Source organism: Hoplias malabaricus, chromosome 7, assembly GCF_029633855.1.
Source record: "Hoplias malabaricus isolate fHopMal1 chromosome 7, fHopMal1.hap1, whole genome shotgun sequence".
Taxonomy (NCBI): Eukaryota; Metazoa; Chordata; class Actinopteri; order Characiformes; family Erythrinidae; genus Hoplias; species Hoplias malabaricus.
This window is the reverse complement of record NC_089806.1, coordinates 13,006,841-13,033,984: the sequence shown is the minus strand read 5'-3', so window position 1 is coordinate 13,033,984 and position 27,144 is coordinate 13,006,841. Positions and strand designations below refer to the sequence as shown.

General features: G+C 44.4%; 1 long non-coding RNA gene across 2 annotated transcripts in view; it reads left to right on the top strand.

The window, feature by feature from the left end:
- The first annotated feature begins 1,797 nt into the window (after positions 1 to 1,797).
- Positions 1,798 to 27,144, top strand: part of LOC136701491 (uncharacterized) — a 57,740-nt gene continuing 32,393 nt past the window's right edge. The window contains exons 1-3 of one of the 2 annotated variants that reach the window (XR_010803807.1): positions 1,798 to 1,914; positions 16,432 to 16,620; positions 26,901 to 27,144. The exon at positions 26,901 to 27,144 is cut by the window's right edge and continues 153 nt beyond it. This is a non-coding gene — a long non-coding RNA (uncharacterized lncRNA). The remainder of the gene's footprint in view (positions 1,915 to 16,431; positions 16,621 to 26,900) is intronic. The other variant, XR_010803806.1, reaches the window with a different exon arrangement.

Sequence of the window (27,144 nt, the reverse complement as noted above, 5' to 3'; positions counted from 1 at the left end):
AGTCGAGGGCTGTTTGATATTTTTAAAGGTAAATATTTTTGAATGATGGTGGGCTAAATTTTGAGTTAATTGATAGTGAGGCAGTTATATCAGAATATGATGAGCAATATTTGTCCAGCACCACTCTTCATACCTTAGCGCTTTGCAGTTCGACTGCAATTAGACTGCATTCAATCTATTGCCCTTTTACCCTGTTCTTCAATGGTCAGGAGTGTTATAGTGTAATGGAATATATAATTGTATAGTACTAGATAATACATTATGATATATAATACAGAAAAGTGCAGTAAAAATGATAAATAGAGTACAATACAGCATATTATAGAGCTGAAATTAGAGGATAGCATCATTTTACAGACCTACATGCTCCTGTTAAATCTAAATACAGAAGAACAGTATCTGAGTCCAGGAGCTTTGATCGTGTGTGTGTGTGTGTGTGAGAGAGAGAGAGAGAGAGAGAGAGAGAGAGAGAGAGAGAGAGAGAGAGAGAGAGAGAGAGAGTGTATGTAATCTCTATGGGGCTTTACTCATGGCTTTATCAGCTGAGCCTGGGAAAGGGGAAGCAGTTAAGGTTCCAGAGAGCAGAGCACACTCAGATAGGAAGCTCCTGTCACATAAACACCGCCTGGTTCCCATGACCCGCAATAACTCACCATTACATTGCATTCCTGCACTGCACAGCACCTGCACCTCCGCTCACGCTTGTACCTCCTACTGACCTTTACTGTGGTCTTAATTAAAGCCCCCTACTGGTAAAGAGAGATCAGTCCATTTTTGAGAAACAAATCAATGTATTTCTGGCAGCTACACTTCTTTTCAGACCCACAGTGTTGAGCTGTGTTCTCCCAGTGGATCAGATGGTGACAGGTTTGATCTATCGATTCTTTAATGGTTGTTAGGAGTCACCTCCATGTAAGATGATGAGCCATGTGATTAAAACCACAGAGAAGTGAAGTGAATGTGACAGATTATCACATTTCAGTGGCACCTTTGAAGGAAGTAAGTGATCACACATGACTCTGGGAAACGGAAGCAGGAAGCATGGGCAAGCATAAGGGTCTAACAATGACCAGGGCTGGTTTGGTCAGAGCATCTGGGGGAAAAAAAGGTTTTCTGAGGTGTTTCCAGTGAACGCTGGTTAGCACAAGCTGAAGGTGGTCTGAGGACGCCCCGTTAACCTGCTAGAGCAGGGGTGCACAACTCCAGTCCGGGAGGGCCAGTATCCAGCAAATTTTGGTTATACCTCTGCTCACACACATCTGAGTCAACTCATCTGTTAATTGCCAGGTTTAAGGGGTGTGTTTTAGCAGAGCAATCACCAAACTTTGCTGGATAACGACCCTCCAGGACTGGAGTTGTGCACCCCCGCGCTAGAGGGTTATGGGTGCAAAGACTCAGTGATGAGAGAAGGGAGTGAAGCTCAACCCATTTGGTTCAGCCCCCAGAAGAGCTGGTGTAGCACACACTGCAATGCACTGTGTCCTAACTACTTTCAATCACAGCCAGCATTAACTTGACCATTTTGGTACCACGTTTGGTTTGTAGTATCCACTGTATAGTAGTAACACCACGTCACGACACCTGCCGTTTGAGATGCAGTGTTTCTAGACCTGCTGTCTAGTCTTCACAATGGGGCCCTTGCCAAATTTGCCCTGAATGGAGCTGAACTCGAGCAAATCAAGGATAATTTCAAACTACGTTTGCAGAGTACTGTATTCAGAAAAATATACAGCCGAAAAGCCATAACCCCGTTAATAAATGTATGATTATTTGCCTCGAGGTTTGGAAACGGCGTAGCGGAAACTCTTCACCAACTCAAGTGTGAACTAGTCCCGTCAACAGCCAATGAGAACAGAGCACAGGAAGTAAACACAGGCGCGTGCAGTGGAGCTCTCCATTGGAGGACGGATTACGGTAAAACTATGGAAAACTACAACACGTTACATAGTGCAAAATGCACATGTCTCTAAATAACGACGACTACCTGTAAGAGAAACCACAAAGTGAGCCACAAAACACGCCATTACGGACTTTATTCCAGCTTTACTCTAATTTTCTATTCCACCTTAAATGACGCAGCACTGTGGCGCGCGCCACTGATACCGCTAATGTTCCTGAACCATTTAAGGTGGAATGGAGCTTGAGTATGTGCCATTCCAAATATCTCCAAGACATTTTTAAGATTTTTTTTCTTTGTTGACCTGCACAAGTAGCACAAGAGTAAACAATAACAGCAGCGAGTTGTAGGTCCGTGTTTACATTGGTCTCTAGGAAACGCGAGGTGTGTGTTTAGTTCGGGAGTTTGAGGATGTGTACTGTATTCTCCGCGGTCGTGTAGTGTGTGCCTGATATTTTTCTAAAAATGTACATAGACAGGTAAAGCAGACTGACTGACTGGACTATTCCTGATATAATAGTACAGAATTGAAGCCTGGGTGGGCTGGTCAGTTTAGGGGCTAACTGTGTTGGGAGTTCAGCAGAAACTGAAAGAAGTGAATGAATATTGACTGCACATTAACAGTCTTTTAAATGTCCTGAGCTTACTGAATCACCTCCGCAAACTATTTGCTTTCCTCACATTACAGCCATGCCCCTAGGGACCTATGAAAGCGAGTAGCCAGTCCAATGGTGCTGTACAGCTCTAGAGTCAATAACCAGAACATATTATTGGTTTGAATTAAATTATTCTCTCCACTGAGCTGTATCTCTGATAAATAGTTTAGTAAATCTCAGTGGATTTGTGCACTGTTGTGATAATTGTCTTTAGGCTTAAGGCTTGTTTACATGTTACTGTGAGGTCTCATTCACATATATTTTATTTTGCTTTATAAAGCTTTAACAGCAGCAGGGTTTAAATATCCTACTGCAGTGTTGTGTAATACACGTAGATACAGAACACAGAGAACATGTCATATTCAGCTTAATGTCCTTATAAAGAAACCTCTAACTGTTTTTCTGTGCACTCTTATCTTGTATCTCCAGCATGGCCCCCTATAGCAGGGGTACTCACATGAAACTTAATTTACCACAGAGCTAAAGGCCCAGAGAAATCAAATGAGTGAAGCAGATGAACACAACTTTTAGTTCATTCATCCTTATACCACCAGTTCCCACGGTCTGATCTTCTGGTACAGTGTTGAAGATGTCAGTTTAATTTCTGGGCGTAAAGTTACCCTGAATTTAGTCTCAGCCACAGACACTACACCCAGAAATAGGAGAGTCTGATACTTTCAGGCATCACTGTCAGGATTCTGCCAGTTGCATTCTGATTTGCTTTCTGTACCTCAGCATAAATGTACTTCCTTGTACAGTTGTGTACTGGCTCTGGTACTGGTCCGACATGAAAGACCGAGCTGTGATTGGTCATTTTGTGTGTCAGTCAAATATTTTCCTGCAGTAGTAGGCAGTTCTTGGCCACGTTAAAGAACACTATGTAGTATTTGTACCTTAAAATGACAGTTTCATGATTGTGAGACTCCTCCGACCTGTAATAGTGAGAATAGTGCCACCCCCAGGGATGCTATGCAACTTCAGAGTAATGCGCCTGAGATCTCTCGCAAAACTGTAACGCTTCATGGCTCATGGGTGTTTACCTTGGCTTGGAAACAGCGAAAGAGGAGAAAGAGAGTGAGTGAGAGCAGTTAATATTGGACTGTACTCAGTGGAATGAGCTGAAACCAGCACAAGGACACAAGACAGACACTTTCTCCTTGGAGTAGTAAGCAACATGTTGGTGCACTTTCTTCATGCGTTACTGAGAAGTATGTTGAAGTGTTATAATCAGGTCTTTGAGCATTACTGTGCAGTGAGCCAGGGTTTGCAGCTGCTACCCAATACCATTTTATTCAATAAGACACTTTCCCCACAAGGGAAACATGAGGTAGTGTGAGTGGATCACTAGAAGCCCTGAAAGTGTTGAATCAGTTAAGGCCCCGAGAGCAGTTTGTGACCAATGTGAATATCCCTCAGCTCAGAAGGTGCATGTGTATGTGAGTGACAGAGAGAGTAACAACAAAACATCAGAACCTCTCTGATGTTTTATTATCAATTTTTACTAAATTGCATTTATGTTCGCCTGTTGTTTGTAACCCACAGGCGAGATGTTGTTTCCTGTGTCTATTTCCTCAAAGATATCACTGTCTCCTGGATTACAAGGTCATTTGAGGACTCGAAAATAAGTTGCTTCATGCTTCACAATACAGCACTGTTCACTAAGCATTAAACTGAACCAGTATGAGACTTACATTCAGGAAACGTCCCGTGTGCAGGAGTGTATCAGCGTATCAGTTAGTAACAGATAGAGCAAACAGAACAATATTATTCCAAGCTTAACATCATAAAAATAGAAGAACCCTTTTTGGTGCCATATAGAACCTTTTTCTTAAAGATACTATAAAGAACCTTCTTGCAAGGAACCCTTTAATGATGCAGAGGTTTCTTCACATGTTCAAGGTTCTATATAGGACCATGTTCTTTACTAAAGAACTCTTATATTACCATCATTGTTAAGTGTGGTACTTTCAAAACCTCTGTATATATGCCCTGATGTATATGAGCTAGTCCACATCCCATAGCTCTGAAAAAACTGTTGGATAAATACAGCTCCAGATTAAAATAATCCAAGCTGAATTTAGAAATGGTTATGATCCTGTTGTAGCTCCACGAGGATAAACTGAAAGTGTTGTTGACTTCCAGCGGGGGGCAGTAGAACATCTAGAATACAGCGTTGTAAGCAGTGAGTGATGGGAGGAGTGGTCTGAAATGGCTTGTAAATGAACTGCATTAAAACATGCATGTTCATACCGTGTTCTTTTTTTTTTTCCTTTATCCTAATCCTGTTCATTCATAATATCTGCGGTGTGTTGGTCCTGACCATTGAAACGTGGTAAAAGAGCTAACAGCGTATGCAAATCAACAGATGCTCCTTTGTGGTCAGTGGAGCTAAGAGAATGGACAGTGAATGTAGAAACAAGGAGGTGTAGTTATAATGTTATGGCTGACTAGATATTGGTGTTGATTTCTGCGGTATATATATTGCTAGATTTGCAGCACATGGTTGAGATGTAGGAAAATCAAGAGATCACACTGCTCAGACAGATATGACTCTGCTCTCAGCGTGCAGCCATTGAGGGGGAAATTAGGGCTATTTGTGTCATGCGTTTGGTAGATTGGGTGGGTGGCGACTGAGGGGGTGGGGGGTTGTTGGAAAAGCAAGTGGGGGATAAGCTGGGAGGAGGAGATGGTTCCCAAGGCAACCTGCTGCTTCCCAGACCCCCTAAAGATGGTGCTCAATAATCACTTATCTACAGAGAGACTGAGCTGATAGGGCAAGAGCTGGGGCCCTAGGGGAGCACACATCATCTGCTTCTATCATCCAAGCTCTGAAGTAGCCGTACATGAGTTCACTGATATTTCTAGGGTGTGAGCTGTCCACACTTTTTCAAGTTGCAAACCTGAAGCCAAGAGTTTGTTCTGGAATTGTACTTGCTACATGCCACACCATACACTTTGTGTGGGTAAGAATACCCAAGAATTCACCACACAACCCCCCCCCCCCCTTGTACTAAGCCTTTATCTCTGACCACTGGTCAGGTGCTGGCCATAGCTCCTGACTCCATCCCCTATGTGTTTCTGAGGGTTGAGCAACTCTGCGTGCCCCTGTCTGTTTGTGCTGGGCGTTCCAGCAGTGTTGTGACCACAACACTTTGTTTGTGGACGAGAACGGCTGCTGACTGACGCTTAGGGGCCGTTCCGGACCCCACAATGCTGCCCCCCCCCAAGCCCTCCCTTTTCAGCTCCAGAGCCATTCACCCGCCCCCCTCCTTGAAGACCTCTGCATTTCCTGTTAGTCACAATAATGGAGGAACAACGAGCTCAGCTTCCTGTTTCTCAGGCTGGCAAGGAAGGAACCCACCGTCTGGTCACACGGTGCTCCCTCCCTCTCTCTCTCTCTCTCTCTCTCTCTCTCTCTCTCTCTCTCTCTCTCTGTCTCTCAGACCTCTGGTCAGGTGCTGGCCGTAGCTCCTGACTTCATCACCTCCGCACACTCCTGGGGCAGGATGTACATGTGCCCACTTTGACCTCTTCTTACCAAACACTATCAAAACAGAGAGGCTAAATTTGTGAGGATAGTTTGTCTCTCATTTCCGCTGTTTATCAGGAAGAAACAGGATGCGCTAGGGGTCCTGCGTGTGGAGATGGCGGATGGTCAAAACAGGTAGAAGAGGCTACAGCTACGGGCAGGAAACCACGCTGATAACCATACCGGTCAGTGGCTGACTGACCATCAGTCCCCTGAGCTCCACTTCTGACATTGGTTTACTGTAATATACACTATGTATATACTATATAAGTACAGTCATCATTCACTATCGCTGCACTTTCAAGATTAGAGACATGGAAATGAGCTGTATTCTGATTGACAGAGTGATTGGCCTTGTGTTTGTTTTCAAAATTAGTTCTGGATGAAGCACCCCTTGCCACTTCAGTGTGAAGGGGAGGAGCTAATCTAGCGTAGGGAAGTGGAAATATGTAAATGTGTTTGGTATTGTGACATCACAAAAATTCATGTGTCCAAAACTGTGCCCTATTCACTTTACTGAACAATGTAGAGTTACAACAGTTACAACAGTTAAATAGTGCACTCAAACATCCCCACAATACTCTACATGCTTTATGGGACATTTTGCCCCAGAAATGTAGACAGGTCACAAAACACAGTCTCAAACGGGAACCGTTGGCTTTGAAAACCACAACTGCAGGGTTAACTAAGTTCTGTTTACTTACTGTGTATTTGGATGTTGTTGTAGTTTTTTGGGGGAGTGAACACACTGCCACTCCCCAGTTCAGAGGCAGCAGTAGAGTTTTGTCGTTCCTTGTGGCATACATGGCTCTAGCTGTTGTTTTTTGTCAGCCACAACTCCGGGAAACTTTTGAACCTCGAGTCTGATAAAATCACATGCAGTTACTGCTGTAACGTCGAGCTTTGCTGTAACATTGACAGGTCTCTCTAGCCAGTCAGCTTTCTGCAAGGTTTACGCATCATCTTTAGACCCTACTCAGCTTGCTTGGAACCCCAACCGAGTAGGGACTAATGGAACAGCAAAAAAGTCAAGCCAAGTCAAGCCAAGTAGGGACCATGCAGTGGAAAAGCACCGTTAGTGTCCGTATATGGACTGCAGGGACTGGAGAGTCAAATGTATGTTTTGAAACTGTTTACATTTAACTATTATAGTATTGAAATAAAACTTTCTTTCCATGATGACCAAACAAAACAAACTTTTACCATTGTGTAGTTTTCTTTAAGTGGTTATAATAGGATATTTTCTCTTCCAACTGTTTTAAGGAAGATGTGTTATAAGTTCTTTAAGTGTGTGTCACTCCAGACAAACCCCCTGGTTTCCATTTACTGTGAAGTATAGGAACACAACGCAGACTGATGTTGCTGCCAGAGTTGGGAGCATACGCTGTGTTTGATATCACTTGGCGTCTCAACACGGATATCAGAATTCCCAGCGCTCTCTTTAAGCTCCCCTTGTGGCGGGAGCTCGCGGGCTTCACTCGAGCGAGACGTTCTTACTCGCTGTTAATGAATAATTCACCGCCCGTGCTTGTTTACGCCGTGCCATCCACCTCAAAACAAATGTTATTATATGGCCGCTGTTTGTTTACTCTCCGCCGCGATCCCCTGGAGGCCCGGGCCCTATGGGAAGCCGGGTTCTCTGCTTACGTTGCGACAATGGTGGCATTTAATATGGGTAACCTGTTACTAGGCAACCACCAAATCTACCGGACTGGCGTTGGGTTTCGGATTGTTTCATAATTAATTGGGTGAGATGAATAATTAATCGAGGAGAAGGGCTAATTTACAGCACAGAGTAGCCCTCCCTCTCCTCCAAATTCTCGGCCCCCCTGTCTCCTACTTGTGGTCTTGTTCACAGCCATCATCCGCCCCCGGACGAGCAAGTGTAGTGCTAAGAATTTATTCTAGAGCTGTCATCATCATCTCGCTTCTGGTGTGTGTGTGCGTGTTCATTATTCTGATTGGGTGGAGGCATGAGGGAACAAGTGTGTTATGGTCAAGGTTTCCAGCAATACACTGCCTCTCAGCTTCACTCTCCAAACACACAAACACAAACACACATTTAGCCCCTCCAGCCTCCCACACCACATCTCCACCTGAAGAGCGCTTCACCCAGCCAGATGCTGGTGGGCTGCACACAGCTCTGAGTGGCAGGGACATGTTGCTCCTCCATTAGCTGATGATGTGTAATTTGGGAGCTACAGAAAGACCCCGGCTGCAATTTTCAGGAATCATCTGGCAGAGCTGCTCCTCCTTTCATGAAGGATCATGATTCGCTCGGGTGTGTGTGTGCGCCATCTGAGGCTCGTAACACAAACACAGATGAGCCACATGGCACCCAATGTTTTCCAAACCATTGCAGGGTAGCTGTAGTTGAGTCGTTGTCCAGCAGAGGTCAGTACTCATTGCACAGTTCCTGTTCTGTCGGTCTCTGGGGCCGGTGTTGAGCTTCCCGTAAGAGGAAAGTGGTGAGAGAGAGTAATTCTTTGGCACGGTGCTGAATTTCTCGCTTGATTTCAGATCTTTCTACTCCCTCGAGACTGCACTAGAGCCGAAGAGCTGTGCTGGTGGTCTATTTGTGGTTTAAATCTTCTGTGACCAAGAGAAGGGCTTGGGAAATAGTGTGAGAGTTGGAGGAAGGTGAGGATGGGCAGTCCAAGCACACACAACCGAGGAAAGAAAGCAGGTAGAGCAAGGTATAAGATGGTGAGACCAGAAAATGGAGAAAGAAAAGCAGCAATGGAGTTCAGTCTTAAGAGAGAACACGTTAGCAGTAGAAGGCACTGAGTTGTAAAAAGCAGGATCAGGAAAGGAAAGACAAAGATGAGGAATTAAATGTAGCAAGGGAAGAAAAAAAATCCATTTCCAAGGAAAGGGAAGTTTGTCCTTGCAGTCTTCCTTAGCCGAGAGCAGAAGGATGGGAACAGAAGTCCAGAGCAGCGGGAGAGGGAACTCTTGAGTAGAAAAATAAGAGATAAAAATGCAGAATCAAAGCCATGGACACAAACACGAAGAACAAAGATGTTGATAATGAAAAGAAGTGAAAAGGAATAAAGGAAAGAAAAGCAGCAGTGGTTTCTGAGGACCTTTCCTGGTTGAGATCGCAAGGAATTACAATCTAGTGTTAGAAGAAAGCCATAAGAGTTAGAAAAGGGAATAATATGGAGCAGAGCCATAGAGCGAAGGCAGAAGACATAAATTAAGGCACAAAATGGTGACAGCAACGTAGTGAAAGAATGAATGGAAAGAGAAACATTGGACTTTGTCCTTGTGGTCTTCCTGAGCTGGGAACACAAGAGTGGGAATTGAAATACGGAGCTAGTGGAAGGGGAAGATAAATAGAAAAAGGAAGAATTGGACACAAAGGCAAACGCGAAGGAGCTAGACGGCGGCTGTGAAAAATAGTCAAAGAACATGAAGATGGATGAACAAAGTGTTGGAGTTTGTCCTTGAAATCTTTATTATCCAGGAACTGAGGAGAGGGAAGTGGGAGAAGGGTAAGTGTGGGATTTAGGAATAATGGAAGAAAGGAATGTCAGTGAAAGGCAAGGAATGGGAAGAAAAGCAGTCTTGATCATATTTCCATGTCACTCCCAAACTGCCAGCGTTTCCCCTCCCCCAGCCTCTCTGCTTGGTGTCTGCAGTGGACACGAGGGCCAGGAGCCTCTATCGGAACAGCCGCCAGCAGATTGGATGTCCGTTTAACATCAGGGCTCTGGACGTTGGGGGATATTTGAGCCTCCTGAAGGGCGGGGCTGTGGTCAGCAGGGCTTGGGTTCCATCCACTTGCTCTGAGTCTGACCGTGGGTCAAGGAGGCCATGGGTATGGAGATATTCCTCCGTGATAGCCCCCTACAGTCAGTGCTGGGGTTTAAAGAACAGCTTTATGGCCAAGGCTTGGGTTAACAAGAGCAATTCCAGTGATCCATAATGGCCTGGCTTTTCCTGTAGGGTCTGGACGTGTGGGTGCGTCTGGATATTCTCCGCAGTAATGCAACTTAAGCACCTTGTTCAAGTCTGCCACCAGGGACTCGACCGTCCACTGTTCTGGTGCAGCCCTTATTCTGCCAGCACCTCTCTCACCCCCCCCCCCCCCCATCTCTCTCTCCCTCGTGTAGAGAAGAGGCCTGTTTTTCAGCGAATGGTGAAGAGGTGGAAAAGGGGGTGGAGGGTGTGTGTGTGTGTGTGCTCATGTTTGTGGGGGGTTAAACAGGGAGGCAGTTTAATGACCCTGACATCCCGCATCCTCCATCTGCTTTCATAACCTATTAATTAGAGCGCTGCTATCACAGGGGTGCAGACCAGCCAGAGTCTCTCTCTCTCTCCCTTCTCATTTCTCATCTGCTGTCTGAGTGAGACATCTACAGGCACGTGCTGTAGGTCCTTCAATAGAATGAATATTTCATTTAGCAGCTCCAGGGTCTTGTAAGTGTGTGTGGTGTGGGGCTGTGATGTTTCCATGAGTCTCAGTTTAAGGGTCTCTAAAGCAGAAAGGGAGGAGAAAGAAACTTGTTATCCCCTGATTACAGCTCTGATTGGATCCAGATAACGGAGGGCACTTGAGGAGACAACGTGGACAGAGCCCGGAGCGGCTATGGAAGAGGAAAGAGACGGACACTTAAGGGTTAAAGAGCCCTCGGCTGTTCTCCTACTCCGAGGTCCTGATGGGGGAAGCGTGTGGACACTATCAGTGGAGCTTATCGCAATTAGAAACGCAGTGTGAGGCTGAAGGGAGACAAAGTGTGTCCAGCTCTGCGCAGCGTCACTGTCAAGAGAAAAGCTCTTATCTCCAATACCACCATTTATTAATGACACACCACACGTTCCAATCATCTGTTAATGTGTCTTACACAAGAGCCAGAACTGGGTTCTCCACAAACAATAACAAACCAGACCCGTACCAGACCTCTGTGTGACTGCTGGAGGCTCTAGAATGCACCCCCCCTCCACACCCCTCCCCCCTTCAAACATTCTACAGTGTTGTTCACATTGACATTGTTTTACAATGGTCTCCTCATTCACATGGTTTTAGGATGGTCCTCCCTGATCATTCTGTCCTATTATGTACTCCTCCAGTCATTGTTCTGGAATGTTCTCCCTGTTCAGTCTGGTCTACTATGTTCTCCCCCACTCACATTGTTTTATAATGTTTTCCCCACTCGGTTCCATTCTATTCCACTCTTGTACAGTTTTCTTCCACTAATTACACTCTACAGAACCATGTTATTGTGGAGAACATTCTAGAAATGATCTCCACCATTTGCCGTGTTCTATTTTTTTCTCTCTGTTGTTTCTGATCTACTTTACTCTCTTTCATACCCATTGTTCTAGAATATTCTTCTACTATTCACACTTCTACCGTTTGTTTATTTGTTCCCTTTAGTCACACTCTTCTAGAACATTCTCCCCCTGTTCACACTGTAGTAAATGGTTCTCCTTTGATTCATATAGTTCTAGAATATTCAACACATTCCTGAATCTAAATGTTGTTATTTCTATTTTTAGTGAGTTCAGTGTGTGTCTTGTGTTCTTTTCACAGGATGTCGTTTACGTTTTGAGGTGTCAGTGGTAATATATTAAAAGGCGGCAGGCAGGGTGGGATTTACAGCCCTCTTCTCCTCATCCCTCTCTCCGGAGCCTAAATGGAAGGAGTGGTAGTGTGTTAGGAGTGAGGGAGTGATATAGACCAGTGTGTGTGGCTTCACTGGGCTGGTGAGGTGGAGGATGTGGCTGAATAAACAGAGAGAGGTGGGAGAGGGCAGTGGAGGGGTGGTGGAGCGCTGCAGAGGCTGTACCAGGACAGGGTGTAATCTAGAGGGGGAACACACACACACGGTCAACATGAAGCCCACTGCCTCCAGGGGGCTGACCAGGGGAAGCTCAGGGTCCTCTGAACATGCCGTGGGAAGTGGCCCCACTGCCATTCAGATAAAACACACTCACTTTTCCGACAGGAATGTCTACATCACCTGTGTGAATGTGAACACAGCCACACCACGCTGAGAAAGTGATGCGTCCCTATCGGTGTCCATTTTCCTCACATCAAAACCATGTACACTGTACACCACAAAGTGTACACAGCTACTTTGTGTGCCCTGGAGCAGCTGCATGTAAGGGTAAGCTCACCATGCCCATTGCCAAGTGTTTGCCAGAGCCACAGAGCCCCATTGCCTTTGGAATGAGTTGAGATGATATTTAAGATCCAGAATTAAACATGCAAAATCAGTACATGACCTTGATGTTGTTCATAATGCTGAATGCCATCAATCCTCGCAGAAAGGTTTTAATAGTAAAGCTATTCCAGGAGAGTAGATAACCGTATTACACAATACTTATTAATAGCCTTGGTGTCCAGAGCCCGTCTCTGTACAGACCATAACAGTGCAGCCACTCTTTACAGTTGTAGGAATGCTTCATGAAGAACTGGACCCATAGAAATGACCACAATGGCTGGGAATAAAGTACTGTTACATTAAGAATAATTTATTTGAGGACAATTATTGTTTTATCCCTTCTGTGACCAACATTTGAGAAATTAATTAGGAGAAACACATGTTTACGCAGCTTTTTTAAAGATATTTGCAGCAATAAACCATGTGCAGAGCTAATACATTTAACACAGCAATACCTCCCCTAAATGAATCCAATGGAATCATTTGTTTACCCTGCATGGTTCACTAGAGAGAGCAAGAAGTGTTTTGTGCATGGCCTGATGCTGAAAAATGTAAAAGAAAATGTATAATAATTAAATTAAGTTAATAAATTAATTCAGTCTGTAACCACTTATCCACTCCAGGGTCGCGGTGGGTCCGGTGCCCACCCGGAATCACTGGGCACAAGGCAGGATCACACCCTGGAGGGGCGACAGTCCCTCTCAGGGCAACAAACACACACACATTCACTCACACACTCGCAACAGTGTACACTTTTGAGTCGCTAATCCGGAGGAAACCCACGCGGACTCAGGGAGAACACACCAAACTCCTCACAGACAGTCACCTGGAGCAGGACCGTGCTGCCCTTTAAATTAAATTAATTAATTTAATTAAGTCTAAGATTCGGTCTTGATTTGATCTAATGTAAGCCTTTTGTTGATTTTCCTGGGAGTTGTATTTGGGAACTCTAGTGTTTTGTTTACTGTGCAACTGCCATATGCATTTGGTGTGTATGTTAGTGCCCTATCTTGAAATGCTATGAAGCACTGCTGATATTTATCCATAGATGTGGGATATAAGGCGCTGTGAAGTTTTGGACCTTCGCCGTGTGGAAATTTTGCAACTGGACCTGATTTAATTTTAATTTAATAAATCTGATGTTGCGCAATGTCCATCAAGCAATTTCCCTACATCACATTTTTTCAGTGGGGTCAATTGTTGACTCTCATTTGGACAGAACTGACCATTCTACGAGACTCTTACTCAGTGTAGTATGTTTTTTCAGCTGAGGTTGTTAGAGATTTCCATTCCTGCTCGACCTTAGGGCCACGGGGCCATTTAGCATCGAGTTCTGATTTGATCTGACTCCCCCGTTTTGCCCTCCATGAGAAACCCCTCCATATTCCAAACATGATATCTGCCACAGAAGACCTTCCGCTTCCCAAAAGTGGGTATTGTTCTCTGCGGTTGTCACCATGGTGATAAATGTCCCTTTTGTGGTGCCAGAGAGTGTGTTTGTTCATGTGTGTGTGTGTGTTTGAGGGTTTGTAAAAGCGTAAGGGAGAGAAAGAGAGAGAAAATAGGAAAGAGAAACAGAAAAAATAGAGTTGTAGAAACAGAGAGAGAATGAGACCAAGTGTGAGAGAATGTAGAGAGAGAGAGAGAAGTAAACTATAGGCTGACAGGATGTATTCCTTTGCCTAGAGACAAGAGCTTCACAATAGCTGAGTTTACATTGTTTAACATAATAAGCTCACACTCTATTTCTGTTTCAACAAATCCACTAAGCCCTACTAAGAAATTACTCATGCTTCCAGCACTGCACTCATCCAGCTGTTTGGCACAGCGTAGTGTGGGGGCTTGACCACTGCATAGTCCACCACTGCCAAACCCAAACCTCTCTGTTCAAACTAACCATCCTCCACCGAACCCAGCGAACACTTCAGAGAAGGAATACACAATAGCACTTATTATAAGACCTGTGTGTGTGTAAAATAGCTTTTCTTTCACAGTAACACAACAATTACACAAGGCCATGCAGCATTGCTGGGAAACACTGTACACTGCTCATTTGTACAGTAACGCATTCAGAACAGCTCATGGAATAAAAAGCCAGTGATGATAGGCCCAGCGCCTGCTTGAGAGATGACAAATTTATAAACACTGACCCTCAATGTGTTTTAAATATTCAGTTCTGAAACTCGTCCACAGGTCATTTGTAGGAACACATCATTCATTTTTTCATTCATTCATTTAATCAGTCTGTAACCTCAGATCCAGTTCAGGGTCGCGGAGCCTACCGGAAATCACTGGGATGTGTGAACACATCCTCGGGGTGGAGCCGGTCCTTCACAGGTCGACACACACTCACACATTCACTCACACCTATAGACACCTACCAACCACCAACATGTTCGTGGGAGGAAACCCATGCGGACACCGGGAGAACACCCGGAACTGAGGGTCCCTGGAGCTGTGTGACAACAACAAATCCCCTAGTGAATTGCTCAAACGCGTACATACATAATGTAATATAAAATAGTTTAATATCTAAATTATAATAACTTAAAAACCTTGTGAAGGACTGGCGCCCCCTCCAGGGTGTGTTCCTGCCTTGCGCCCAGTGACTCTGGGTAGGCTCCGGACCCACCACGACCCTGAACTGAATAAGCAGTTACAGATAATGAATGAATAATAACTTAAAAAAATAAGGACAGTCGAATGTCTAGCAAAATACGAATATGTTTTTAAACACTTAGTGGGAGATGGAGTGGGACATACAGGGAGGTGGAGTGTGAACGTCCAGCACGCTGAGGGAGTGTTACGGCGTGTGAGGGGACAGTGTGTGAAGGGGGATTGTGTCATGTGTGTGTACCTGTCAGATTGGGGCCCTGCTGTTTTCTCTCTCCTCCAGCTCAAGCACACACACTTTCCCCGTCCAGCGAGGACGTGTCGGCAGGAACGCCAAACACGGCAATAAATATCTCCCGGTGGCGTTTTGATCCGTGAGAAGAGGAAGGCTTTGATCAGTTTCCTGGAAAACAAGGCACACCTACTGCACGGTCAAAGCGGCTGTTTTTCTCCGCGGACAGATAACAGCAAAGACATCGCTGCTTTTCTGGGAAACGTGCAGAAATTGCACTCCTCGTGTTTTCATTGTTAATAATCATAACAATAATAACCTTTGGCTTTTGTTACACTTTTCATACATTAAATGCAGCTCAAAGTGTAACTCAGAACAAAACAAGAAAGATAAGAGGGGGGAGGCTTCAAAACACATGAAGCCTCTGAGCGGTTGAAACCGGGCCGAGGTTTAAGTGGGAAAGCTTACAAATAAGACGTATTAAAGGGGAAGACGCAAAGGAGAAAAACAGATATCAGAGGACTGAAAATATTACAGGCTTAAATTGGTAGTTACTTTGAAACTGGATAAGAGTTATAACTCTTTTAAGGCCTGTAACTAACAGTTTGAAAGGTAATATATATCTATATTATTACAGTAGCCTAAGAAAAATGGTAGGTCAATGGAAAAAGAGTATAATTTCCTTTCCATCAGAGGGGAGACACGAGTAGAGGTACGAACCAGAGCTGGAGTGGGTTTTGTTTGGTTTGTAAACAGCGTATGGGTCAGAGCTGTGTTCAGCAGCAATATCATTAACTGTTTTGTAAACAAGTCAAAGTAATTCTTATAATATGTGTTCTAAATTTGACCTGGAGCCAGTGGAGTGATCTAATAACAGCTGTGTTATAACTGGCTCCTCTGGTTCTGGGCCGATTTTGAAGTAGATTTCTTTTAAGACTTTCAAAGAGATCAGGGAGCAGAACTGAATATCTTAATGTTTAATCTGTTTTGTCTCATCTTTTAAACCGCACCCAGGGCCACACTTTCCATTCCTCGCTCTTTTAACTACGTTTGAGTGCCCCTCTGGCCATTGATTAAACCCCTAAAAACTCATCTGTGTTCACCAGGATTAGAGATTTAGAAGTTGTTTCCACAATGAACATCCCCTAATGCTGGCAAAGTGGTTTAGATGTAACTCTACACCTTCATATTCATTCTGTATCCAGCAGATTTATGAATATTCAGTGAAAATGCACAGGGCACCAGTTCGCCACAGCACTTCACACACACTCATGGACACTTCTGAATAATCAATTTTGGATTTCTTTTGTTTTATTTATTCTTATTTATAGGACCTTCGATAGCCACTATTCTTCAGGACTGTGGGAGGAAATCAAGCGCCCGGAGGAAACCCACACAGACACAGGAAGAACACACCAAACTCCTCACAGACTCTTCAAGGCAAGGACCCTGGAGCTGTGTGACAGAATCAGTACCTGTAGTGCCACCGTGCCGCCCTTAAGTGGAATTTTAAACTTCAGGTATTTCGTCTTTATTCATGTCTAAGGCTGTATGCTTATACACACCGCATGGTCCCTACTCTACTTGACCTAGCTCTGCTGTTCCACTAGTCAAATCTGGTCCCTGGTACCTGGAACTTTGAGCTGAGTAGGGACTTAAGGTGTAGTGTAAAACTTACAGAGCGCTGATTGGCCAGCACTTGTCAATTATGATGAAATGCAGACATCCAGCACAAATTAGCCATCTGTAAAAGCTACAGTAGCAGCCACATTTAGTTTTATGCACCTCACAACCACACCTCGTAAAATTATGTTGTGGTCCTTTGAAGAGGTTCAAACGCTTCTTGGGTTGATGGCAGACGAATGACCAGCAAGAGCCGGATGGATCAACAAGAAACAGAAACCCTCTACTGATCTTTCTGAACTGGAGCGCAGAGCTGTGTTCAGTCCCAAAAAAACAACAACATGTGAATACACAATGAGTGAACAGTGCTTAACGTTACCGCTGGTGTTGATGCAAAGCCCACGATTCTCGTTAGAGACATCGTTTTGCGACTTCACCAGCTACATTTCTGGACTGGGGGCTTTGTAGTGGAACACCAAGCAGGGAAAAGTGCCAACAGAGCGATGTCTAGGCACCTCAGACAGGGATTATTTAAATACTATATTTTCATTCCGTTCCAAAATATACAAAGGATTTGCATAATTTGAGTCATAATTTATTAGGGTTTTATTGAATATATAGATGCAGCTTCACTTGAAGTGTCATAAACTAATCTCATTATAAATAAGATCACTGCACTATCGCCATCAGTTTCCTACAAGCGTCATGTTTAAAGGCATTAAAATAGAATGGTGAATGCTACTCCTGTTATGATTGTGATTCTTCTCTGTAATTTGTAGTTGTGGGGCCTTGGAGGCAGGCCAAACCGCTCGAGTTTCTGATTGGTTTCAGAGAAACAGCCTAGTCACAGAGTCAGTTTCTATGTGTTTGAGTAAAAGAACATTCCCAGGACTCATGCAATGTGAGAAATAAGCCTTAACCCCCAATCACAGCCCTAAGGTCCAAAACGTTAGAAGCCACAGGATTTGAGCTTTTAAATTCTATTTATTAATTTAATCAATTAATTAACCCCAACCCACCCCCCACCAATTCTCCTCTGTGATGTTCTCCCACAGATGTTTTTGTCTGTAACTCTTGTTAGGGGATTAAATCCTCCCGCAGTTGCTTTAGCCTCCTAGACTGCCTTTGCTTGAACAAGAAGGTCAGCAAAGTCATTATAAGGTACATTTGTGGTTGCATGAGCTGAGGCCTATGTGCTTAATCAAAGCTGACTCAAGTCCACTGGGAGAAGGGGGTGGCATTATTTTTATTAGCATGTAATGCTAATGCTAATCCTAATGGGTTTAGGAAGGCTGAAATGTGAAAACTGAAGGTGAACGTGTCCTTTAAGTTAAACAGAGGGGTTAAACAGTGGGGCCTTTTCTGAAAACAAAAACGTGCAGCTTTCCAGTCCCTTTACTGCAGGTTAGCCTGGGGTTTGCCCGAGCTGTGCTGAAGGCTAGGATGTGTTTGTGGCCGTTGATTGATGCTGAGATTGCAGTAAGGAGATGCATGGATGATGCTGGATTTGTGACAAGAAAAACAGCTGGAGGTGAAAGACCTGATAAAGAATGTGCCTCAGGTAAAATGAAAGTGGGCTTCAGGGCGTGGGCGGCTGTGTTTGCGAGTATATGCTTGTTGCCGAAGGCTGACTTTGACAGTGTCAAATATCTGGCATGGAAAAGCATAATTCTATGGCCTTCAGTCCTGCCACACTGTTGGGTAACAGGCAAAAACAAGTCCCTATCTGGTATCTACACTCTCACAAACACACACACATCCTTGAGAATGGGAGGAGACAGAAGGATATCCACCAGGATGCTCCTCTAATTGAGTAGTAAACACATGGAAAGCAGCAGGGTTTATTCCAGCCTCGCTGCTCGACCCTTATCTGCTCAGTGAGAGAGACCCACGCGCCTCATTTAATTACAGCTCATCTTCAGCCATTTAACACGCCCGGCAATGAATAGCCTTTTAGGCCTGAGATAGGACATGTCTGCAAGACAGACGCAGTCAGGTTTTATTGTTTACTGCTCAGAGAAACATGTTAGTGCAGCTGAAGGTGTCACAGCACAGACATCTTTATCTCCACACTACAACCATAAAATCATGGGAACAGAACCATCTGGCTTTGAGGCACTGCCCATGAAAGGTCGGAAGTCACCTTGTCTGCGCTTTTGGTTAACACAGCTGTGACTAAATAAAGTAAGAAAGGTTTTGTCAACATTAAAGTAGATGTTGGAACATTGCTGTGAAGATTTGAGGACATTAGCAATTGTTGGGTGATCACAAACCCCACTCTAACTCATCCCAGAGGAAATTGTTGAAGCTCCACAGTTCCACTGCCTCACAGCCCAACTCTGGTGGTCTTTATAAACCTCTTGCCAGCACTTGGCATGGTGACCTGAGGCTGTAGAGCGTCCAGTTCTCAACCTCCCAGTGCTTTTCGAAGGGGATTGGTCAAATTTTAAGATGATATTCACAAATTTACTTCAATACACTCTCCGTTTGCTAGCTCTCAGGTCAGTTTACAGTCTGGAGAAAGGTCCAGTGTTTGAATGTAGCCCTGGCTCAGTAAATGCAAACCCAACACACTGTAAAAAAAATTCCTGTAAATTTACAGTAACATACTGGCAGCAGTTTTGCCAGTGTTGTGCTGTTTTTTTTACAGTACTTTTTACAGCATATTACTGTAAAAGCAAAAGTACAATTACAGCAGTTAACTGGGGGTTTGGTTAAATAGGCAATTGATAAAGGCAACGCTCCACTCCACTTGTTTTCAGGATCTCCAAAGCTAAAACTGGCAGAGCTCCCTACTCTGCTCCTTGAACCCCATTCACTCATAATCAGGTTTGTCAACATAAAAGTCCTTATTCAATGCAAAAAGGTTCAGTGCTCCATCTCTGCTTCGTTGGCTCTGATGAACTCTTCCTCCATTGCTCACTTTGGAGTGCTCCCTATCTCTGTGTTGCTGACTCCTCCATGCTATTCCTCCATTCCTGGGCTTCATCTCTCCATCACTAGCTCAGGTGCTTTCTCCCACTGCTGCTACCTCTACAGCTCGCTCAGTCTGTCACTGGCTGGGCTACAGAAATGGCATCTGGAGGCTTCTTTATGGATGGAGAACCCTCTAAATGTTGAAAAGCATGAAACGGGAAAGAGGACGTTGCCCTATTTCTCTAACATACCGTTCCACTTTAAAAGATTAAAAAATAAATGAATAGTAATCTCTTGCATCAGAGTGCCTTATGCGGCTTTAGAGGCCGGGGCTTCTGAATGAACAGTTTTTTTATTAGTTTGTTTTGCTGTGAGAAAAGTAGTTTCCAGATTCAACTCTAATATGGGCAGTGTATGGAATATGAACTAGCAAGCACAGATGCTTAAGTGAAAAAGCCATATGTGTGTAGAACCTCCACCGTTTCTCTGCCTTCTGTAATAATACAGATATTGAAATTCAGCTTGCCTGCTCATAGCTTCATTATCGGAGCTGATGATCCTGCCCTGGGGCCGATAAAGCTCTTCATCATCAGCACAGTGAGAGCACACTCTGCAGGGAAACACTAATAATTGACAGCAGTAAGCATTTCAGGAATAAATTCAGTAGCAGGGCAATTACACAAAAAAATATGTCTTTAAAAATGTGTCATTTCACATTCTCAGAAGGAAAACATCTGAACACACCTAGTCTGGAGGCTTTGAATGAACTTTGTGCTTCACTCATACAGTTATTGTATAAGTTGGGTATTTTATATGTGCTTTTCTGGTTAACCAATTTTTTGCAAGACACAGATGTAGCCCAGCTGTCACAGCCCTTCCCAGAGTGTGTGAGAGGGTTTGGCAGAGACACTCACCAAACTGCGCTGCATTTCTCCTCGTTGATTGACGCTGAGTTGTTATTGCTGCCGGCCATGAGGTCCCCAAATGAGCGGAGATTAAGCAGTGGCAAGAAACCCAGCCCCAATCCAGGCAAGACTAACGATCCCACCTGAGGCCATCTCACTCTCACTCACACACACATACACACGCCCAGGCCAGCGGCAGGTGCCAGGCCGTGTTAATGGAATGTGATGAAGGGGGCTCCGTGGGGAGCATAGGAGCACTTAATTAGAAGTGATAATTAGCATGACAAAATGAAGCAGCCAAAGCTACGATGCCTGGTCTCTATTAAGCATCGGTAAAAGATGACATCCAGCTTGGAGGAGGCACACCGCACCCACAGTTTGTGCAGAGTCTGGAGACTGAAGAGTGTACGTTCTTGTTGCAACAGATTAGTCGAATGAGGCGAGGGAAACGTGGTCCTTGGTTTAGACGAAAGAGAACACAAACACACAACTCGTCTCCAACTCCCACTCTGACTAGAACATCGCCTAACCCCAAGTTCTCATCACAACCCAAACCTCATTGGCTGCTCTGCTTATAGCTACACTCCCTTAACTTTCCACAGTGGTATATGTGTGGCTGCATGCGGACCATATTATTGCATACCAATTTGAGCTCTGCGATAACCCCACCTCATCCATGACGCACTGTCCTCTCCATGATGGCTGAATCTTGTAGTTTGAGCAGTTGTGATCTGTGTTGTGTTCTCTGTTAGACTTGTAGTGTACCCTTGGCAGATCAGGAGTTACCAGGCATTCACAAGGGGACATTGTAAAGAGCTTGGCCATAGACATTCAGGGACTTCAGCGACTGGACTTACAGCAATTTCTTTAAATAATTATTTTAATGCAGCTGTCAGAGTAATGCCATTTGGCTCAAAAAGGAGGGCACGGAGTTAAGAGTAGATGCTTAGCATTCCTTCCAGCGCCTTTTTGGCTGATTATTCGCTGGTCCAGGATAAACACACCACAGCACAGTTTACTCTGAACTGATTAAAACGTCACTTTCTGATTAAGCTCGTCCAGAATGATCTGGGACGTCCATCTAAAATGTGGATGATGTTTCACATGAAGTGAGAGTAGGTGATGAAGTAGGTGACTGTGTTTGTGATTTGTTGTGGAGCTGGACAGTGCTCAGATGTGGTTTGAAGACATTGACCTGAAGTGTAGCCCTGGCACTCTGAAAAATAAAAGCTTCCTGGATGGTTTTCTGTGTATAGATTTCTCTATGGAAAAAAATGTAACTATGTGAAAGTTCTTTTGAGCTTGAAATGTTTATTCACACTTGTGTGTATTGTTTACAAAATTGTTTAATAAAGCCCTATCTTCCGAATTTTTTTAATGGTGCCAAATGTAACCCAGACTGTAGCTGCATTCCTTAAGCTAGGTCTACATGGCCTGTCTGCTTTAATCCAAACATCAGGAAAGGATGCTCCCATCAGAAGGATCCTTTCCAACATTTTTGGAATGTACTCTATTCAAAAAAGCTCTCCAAAAAATCGTTATATGTACCATGAATTATGCATTATGATTCATAATGATTAGTGTTTATTTTACACTCATTAGCTCCCATCTATTCCTGTCAATGAGCTCCCGTCCATTCATGGCACTGTCTCCCTAAATCTATACCTGTGTCTGTTATGTACCTAAAATAGACTTACAGAAACAGTGCTGTAAACCGTTGTGGGGAATGTTTCATTGTAGAAAATCCTGCCGTTTCTAACCTTTTGGAGCTTAGACGAAGGTTTAGATTTAGAATTAAGACCTTGGACCTTGGGGAAGGGGCCTTAAGGCTGCAGCATTTGGGCTCCATTTTCACACTGGGCAGGCATCAGAAATTCACATGTAAAGGTGTATTATGTTTCATAAATATTATAAGTAAATATTGTATGTTTCGGGAATTGCTTTTTAATCAAACTCGTAGTTGTTCTCAAACTATGTTCATACACTTTAGAATAAAAAGAGGGTTCTGCTTAGAACCTTGACTTCTGTATTGAACCATTTGCTTCAGATCGATGTAGAACGTGTTGTATTCAGGTTCTATGAAGCACTTGTTTGAAACATTCTGTCTGGCACTAAATAGGGTTCTTCTATCGCAGCTGGCCATTGTAACAATAGAACGTTTGTTGGTTCTCTAGAAAACCTTTTTCAGTTTTGGTGTCTCAATTTTGCAGTAAGATTAATGTGGGCAGCCATGGCCTAATGTTTAGGGAAGTGGGCTTGGGACCGGAAGGTCACCAGTTCGATCCCATTAACAGCAGGAAAATTGGGGGTGAGGGGAGCGAAAGAACAGTGCTGTCTCCTCCCTCTCAACCCACCGCATCTAACCCACAGCAGCTCCCTTGGCGCTGGGATGGCTGCTTGCAACTCCGGCTGTTTGTATGCCCCTGAGTGCATTAATGTTTGTGTGTGTGTATGTGGGTTCATTGCCACGAATGGGTAAAATGCAGAAACACAATGTTGTTGGACATTGTACAATGACAATAAAGAGTATGTTTCCATTTTACTCTCTTTACTTTTTTTTAAAAAATTGCCACAAGCCGGTCTTTGTAAAAGTCGCCCAGGTTTTGGGGGTTCACCTCAGGTTCAGCTGCTTGCTGTGAACTACAAATGAACAAAGCTTCAGAAAGTAGCTGAGCACTATTGACCGCCATTATACACAGTAGGTTTTGTGCCAGAATGTGTTGTAGAGAACATAAATCTTTATGGTTAGGGTTATGGTGAGGGATAGAGGTAGGTCATCAGGGTGATTATTTCTCACACATTCTATGATTTCTGATTATCATCTTTCGGCCATATTTACAAATTCACATTGACAGCAGGCTGGAACGCCACATTGCACCCAGGAGTCCTTCAGCTGGAGATTGTAAGGGTAGTCATCATAATGTAAATAGAGCACCTTGTCCACATTTGGAGCCCGGTATTCAATGTGGCTGCAGGCTGTTCTGCTGTAGCTGTGGTGAAGAGATGACACACCGTGTCATAAAACATCAAGACGTTTGCCTGAGTTGAGAGAAGTATTGGGATGTGTTTTGTTAAAATAAACATTGTTGGTTCCTGCTCTCTCTAGTGTTTGTTAGCCATGGTAGCCTCTTGATTTAAACACCAGAAGGGTCTTCACTAACCGAGTCAAGATTCTGAAGTACACCACTGTGTAAGATTTCGCTGTTAACAAATCTTAAGAAGCCAATTGAGCAAATTCCTTTGACAAGATTCAATATTTGGATTGGATGATCCGGACAGGCTTTGGAACATCATCTTTCCCATAACGGAGGACTGGATCATCCTCTGAGGAGGCCAGGGATCAGAGCGCGTTCAGCAGCAGCCTCCCACTGGGGCTGAAGCTGATCATATGAGGGGGAAAAGAGACTCAGTCAGATGGCAGATGTATGTGTTGGTGTAACCTCTCCATCACTACCATTCCCACTCTTGTCATTCCGGCTGTACTCATGACCGGACCGGCTCAGGGCTTAGGCACTGTGTAATCTCTGATGCATGAAAGCTGGGTTCAGGCGCTTGGGTGTTTTCACTGGATTGGAACCAGGACTCGAGGAAGGAAACTTGTGAAAGTCGTGAACGGTGTGGTGTGAACTCCCTGAAAATGTAAATCGCTAAAGATGTTTTTGGTCATTACCCCACTCCCCCACTGAAGATGGAAATCCATAAAGCCATAACAAGCCCTGTAATGTAGTGTACACGCTGCAGACACACACCATTTCCTTTATTGTCCTTTTATTGATCAGAACGACTTTCTGCTCAAGGTCTCATCAGCACCGTCTGTGATTTATGTCTCTTCCTCCCACACTAATGGATGGAAACAAATGGAAGGTTGCGACACCATTTTGGATGAATTGCTTTTATGATGAAACTTAAAAGCATGTTTCATTCTAGCTGCATCACTGGCTCATTACAGTCTTTCACTGGCCATTATATTTTACACCTTCGATAGCAGAGGGATGATAACTCGCTTTGTTTGATATCTCACTGCCTCTCACCACATGCCACTGTTTCTCATTTCTCTCCCAACCCTGAGGCACAGTGGTTTTCTACTATGTAGAGCGTAGGGTTATGTTGAGGGCTACTAGCAAAGACTAGTCGCCTAGGACATCCACTAGTCGCCTCAGTGGGGTGCTGTTGACTGGTCGGAAGGAGGAAAAGCTAGCAAAAACAAAGGCAGACAGCAAAGAACGTAGCTCTTCCACAAAACATCATGCTGATCAAATACAGTACTCTGGAAATACTTCAGAAGAGAGTGATCCAGTTCTACAGCGCATACAGCTCCTGGTGTGGTGTGTGTGTGTGTGTGTGTGTGTGTGTGAGGGGTGGGGGTGTGACAGGAACCAGACCTCATGATTATAGCTATTTTAAAGCCTGTCCAGAATGACCACTGACCCTGATCTTGTCTTATGTAAAGTGGAGGACAACATCAAAACTTTCCTCTGTGCTGGGTCCCAGATGGTGGAACAAATTTCCACTGGAGGTCTAAACAGCAGACTGAAGACTCATCTGTTAGTGCACTATTTAAATGAACACCACGCTTACTGGAACATCTGGAATTATCTTGGAATGCCTCAAATTGCCATGTTTTTCTTTCTCAGGCATCAGCAGCTTATTGAGTATTTCTCTGTTTTTCAGTGCAATTTGAACCTATTTGCAGTGGTGAGGATGTTTTCCGTGTAGATGACTAAGCACTTGTTGTAAATCACACTGAACAAGTACCAGCTAAAAGCAGTACATGTAAAGGTTTTTAGTTTCATGCAAAATGTAAATAATGATTTTAAGTAAAATAAAAAACGCTATCCCAATGGAACACTAAAAATGAATAAATAAATAAATTACAGGCCAAGTCCGGCACCAGGTGACAGTCTGTGAGGAGTGTGGTGTGTTCTCCCTGTGTCTGCATGGGTTTCCTCCGGGTGACTGTCTGTGAGGAGTGTGGTGTGTTCTCCCTGTGTCTGCGTGGGTTTCCTCCGGGTGACTGTCTGTGAGGAGTGTGGTGTGTTCTCCCCGGTCCGCATGGGTTTCCTCCGGGTGACTGTCTGTGACGAGTGTGGTGTGTTCTCCCTGTGTCTGCGTGGGTTTCCTCCAGGTGCTCTGGTTTCCTCCCACAATCCAAAAACACATGTTGGTAAGTGGATTGGTGACTCAAAAATGTCAGTGAGTGTGTGTGTCACACTGTAAGGGACTGGCGCCCCCTCCAGGGTGTGTTCCCGCCTTGCACCCAATGATTCCAGGTAGGCTCTGGACCCACCGTGACCCTGAATTGGATAAGGGGTTGCACACAATGAATGAATGAATTAATTAATAAATTACAGGCCTAAACTTTCTCAAACAGATTGTAAAATACGTCCTGAATCAGTATATGTTTTAGGTAGAAACTATTATAATAGTTAGATTTGAGAGGCATTACAGTTATCAGACGTCTGGTTCCCATCTCCACTGCTGTGAACAATTCTGACAGCATTTTTCTGAAACGCAGAATCTCATGGGACCATAATGACTTTATTCCTTGAGGGGCTCCAGAGCAGCTGAAGTGTTGGCCTGTCATCGGCAGATCGTGAGTTCAATCCCTGGTGACGTTTCTGCGATCCAAGGCCGTGAGTCCTAGAGAACATAACAGGCTACGCTCTCTGTGAGCAGGATGGGTCCCCAGTCCCTGATCTCTCTGCTCATGGTGCTAGTGAGTATGTGACAGATCTCCTCCGGAGCATTAAGCTGTGCATTTAGCGTGTGGGCTGGCCTCATGTTTCGGAGGATGTCTGTTCACCCCCACCCTTCGGCGATGGCAGTGTGTAAAATCAGGGCAGTGTCACTGACGTGGAACTCTGAGTATCTAGAAATATGGGAGAAAATTCTGAAAAAAATGTTAGTATTCAAAAATGTACATTATTTTAAAAGTAAATCAAGTATGGTGGCACAGTGGTGCAGCAGGGACCTGGAGGTTGTGGGTTCGATTCCCACTCTGGGTGACTGTCTGTGAGGAGTTGGTGTGTTCTCCCTCTGTCCATGTGGGTTTCCTCCGGGTGCTCCGTTTCCTCCCACAGTCCAAAAACACACGTTAGTAGGTGGATTGGCGACTCAAAAGTGTCCGTAGGTGTGAGTGAATGTGTGAGTGTGTGTTGCCCTGTGAAGTACTGGCGCCCCCTCCAGGGTGTGTTTCCACCTTACGCCGAATGATTCCAGGTAGGCTCTGGACCCACCGCGACCCTGAACTGGAGCAGTTACAGATAATGAATGAATACAAAAAGTATATTTTGTGGTTTATATGAAGCATTTAAGTACTTTTCTTGTGTTTTGTTTTTCGCCTCCTGTTTGGGCAGTTGAGGATGAACCCACCCCGATGTGTGTGGACCTGTTTCTGCATGGTCCTAGCCACCCAGTGTTTTCTCTGAGAGGTTCCAGTGCCAGATGCAGTTAATCGTGATGTGTGAACTGCCGGGTCTTCAGCTCACAGCTGCATTTGCTTGGTTTGGTTTCTGGATCTCACTGAACAGAAGAGGCAGTGTGGCTGGACTCCCAGCTCGTCGTATTAAAACACAGTGCAACCAGCGGCAGCGCCGAGCT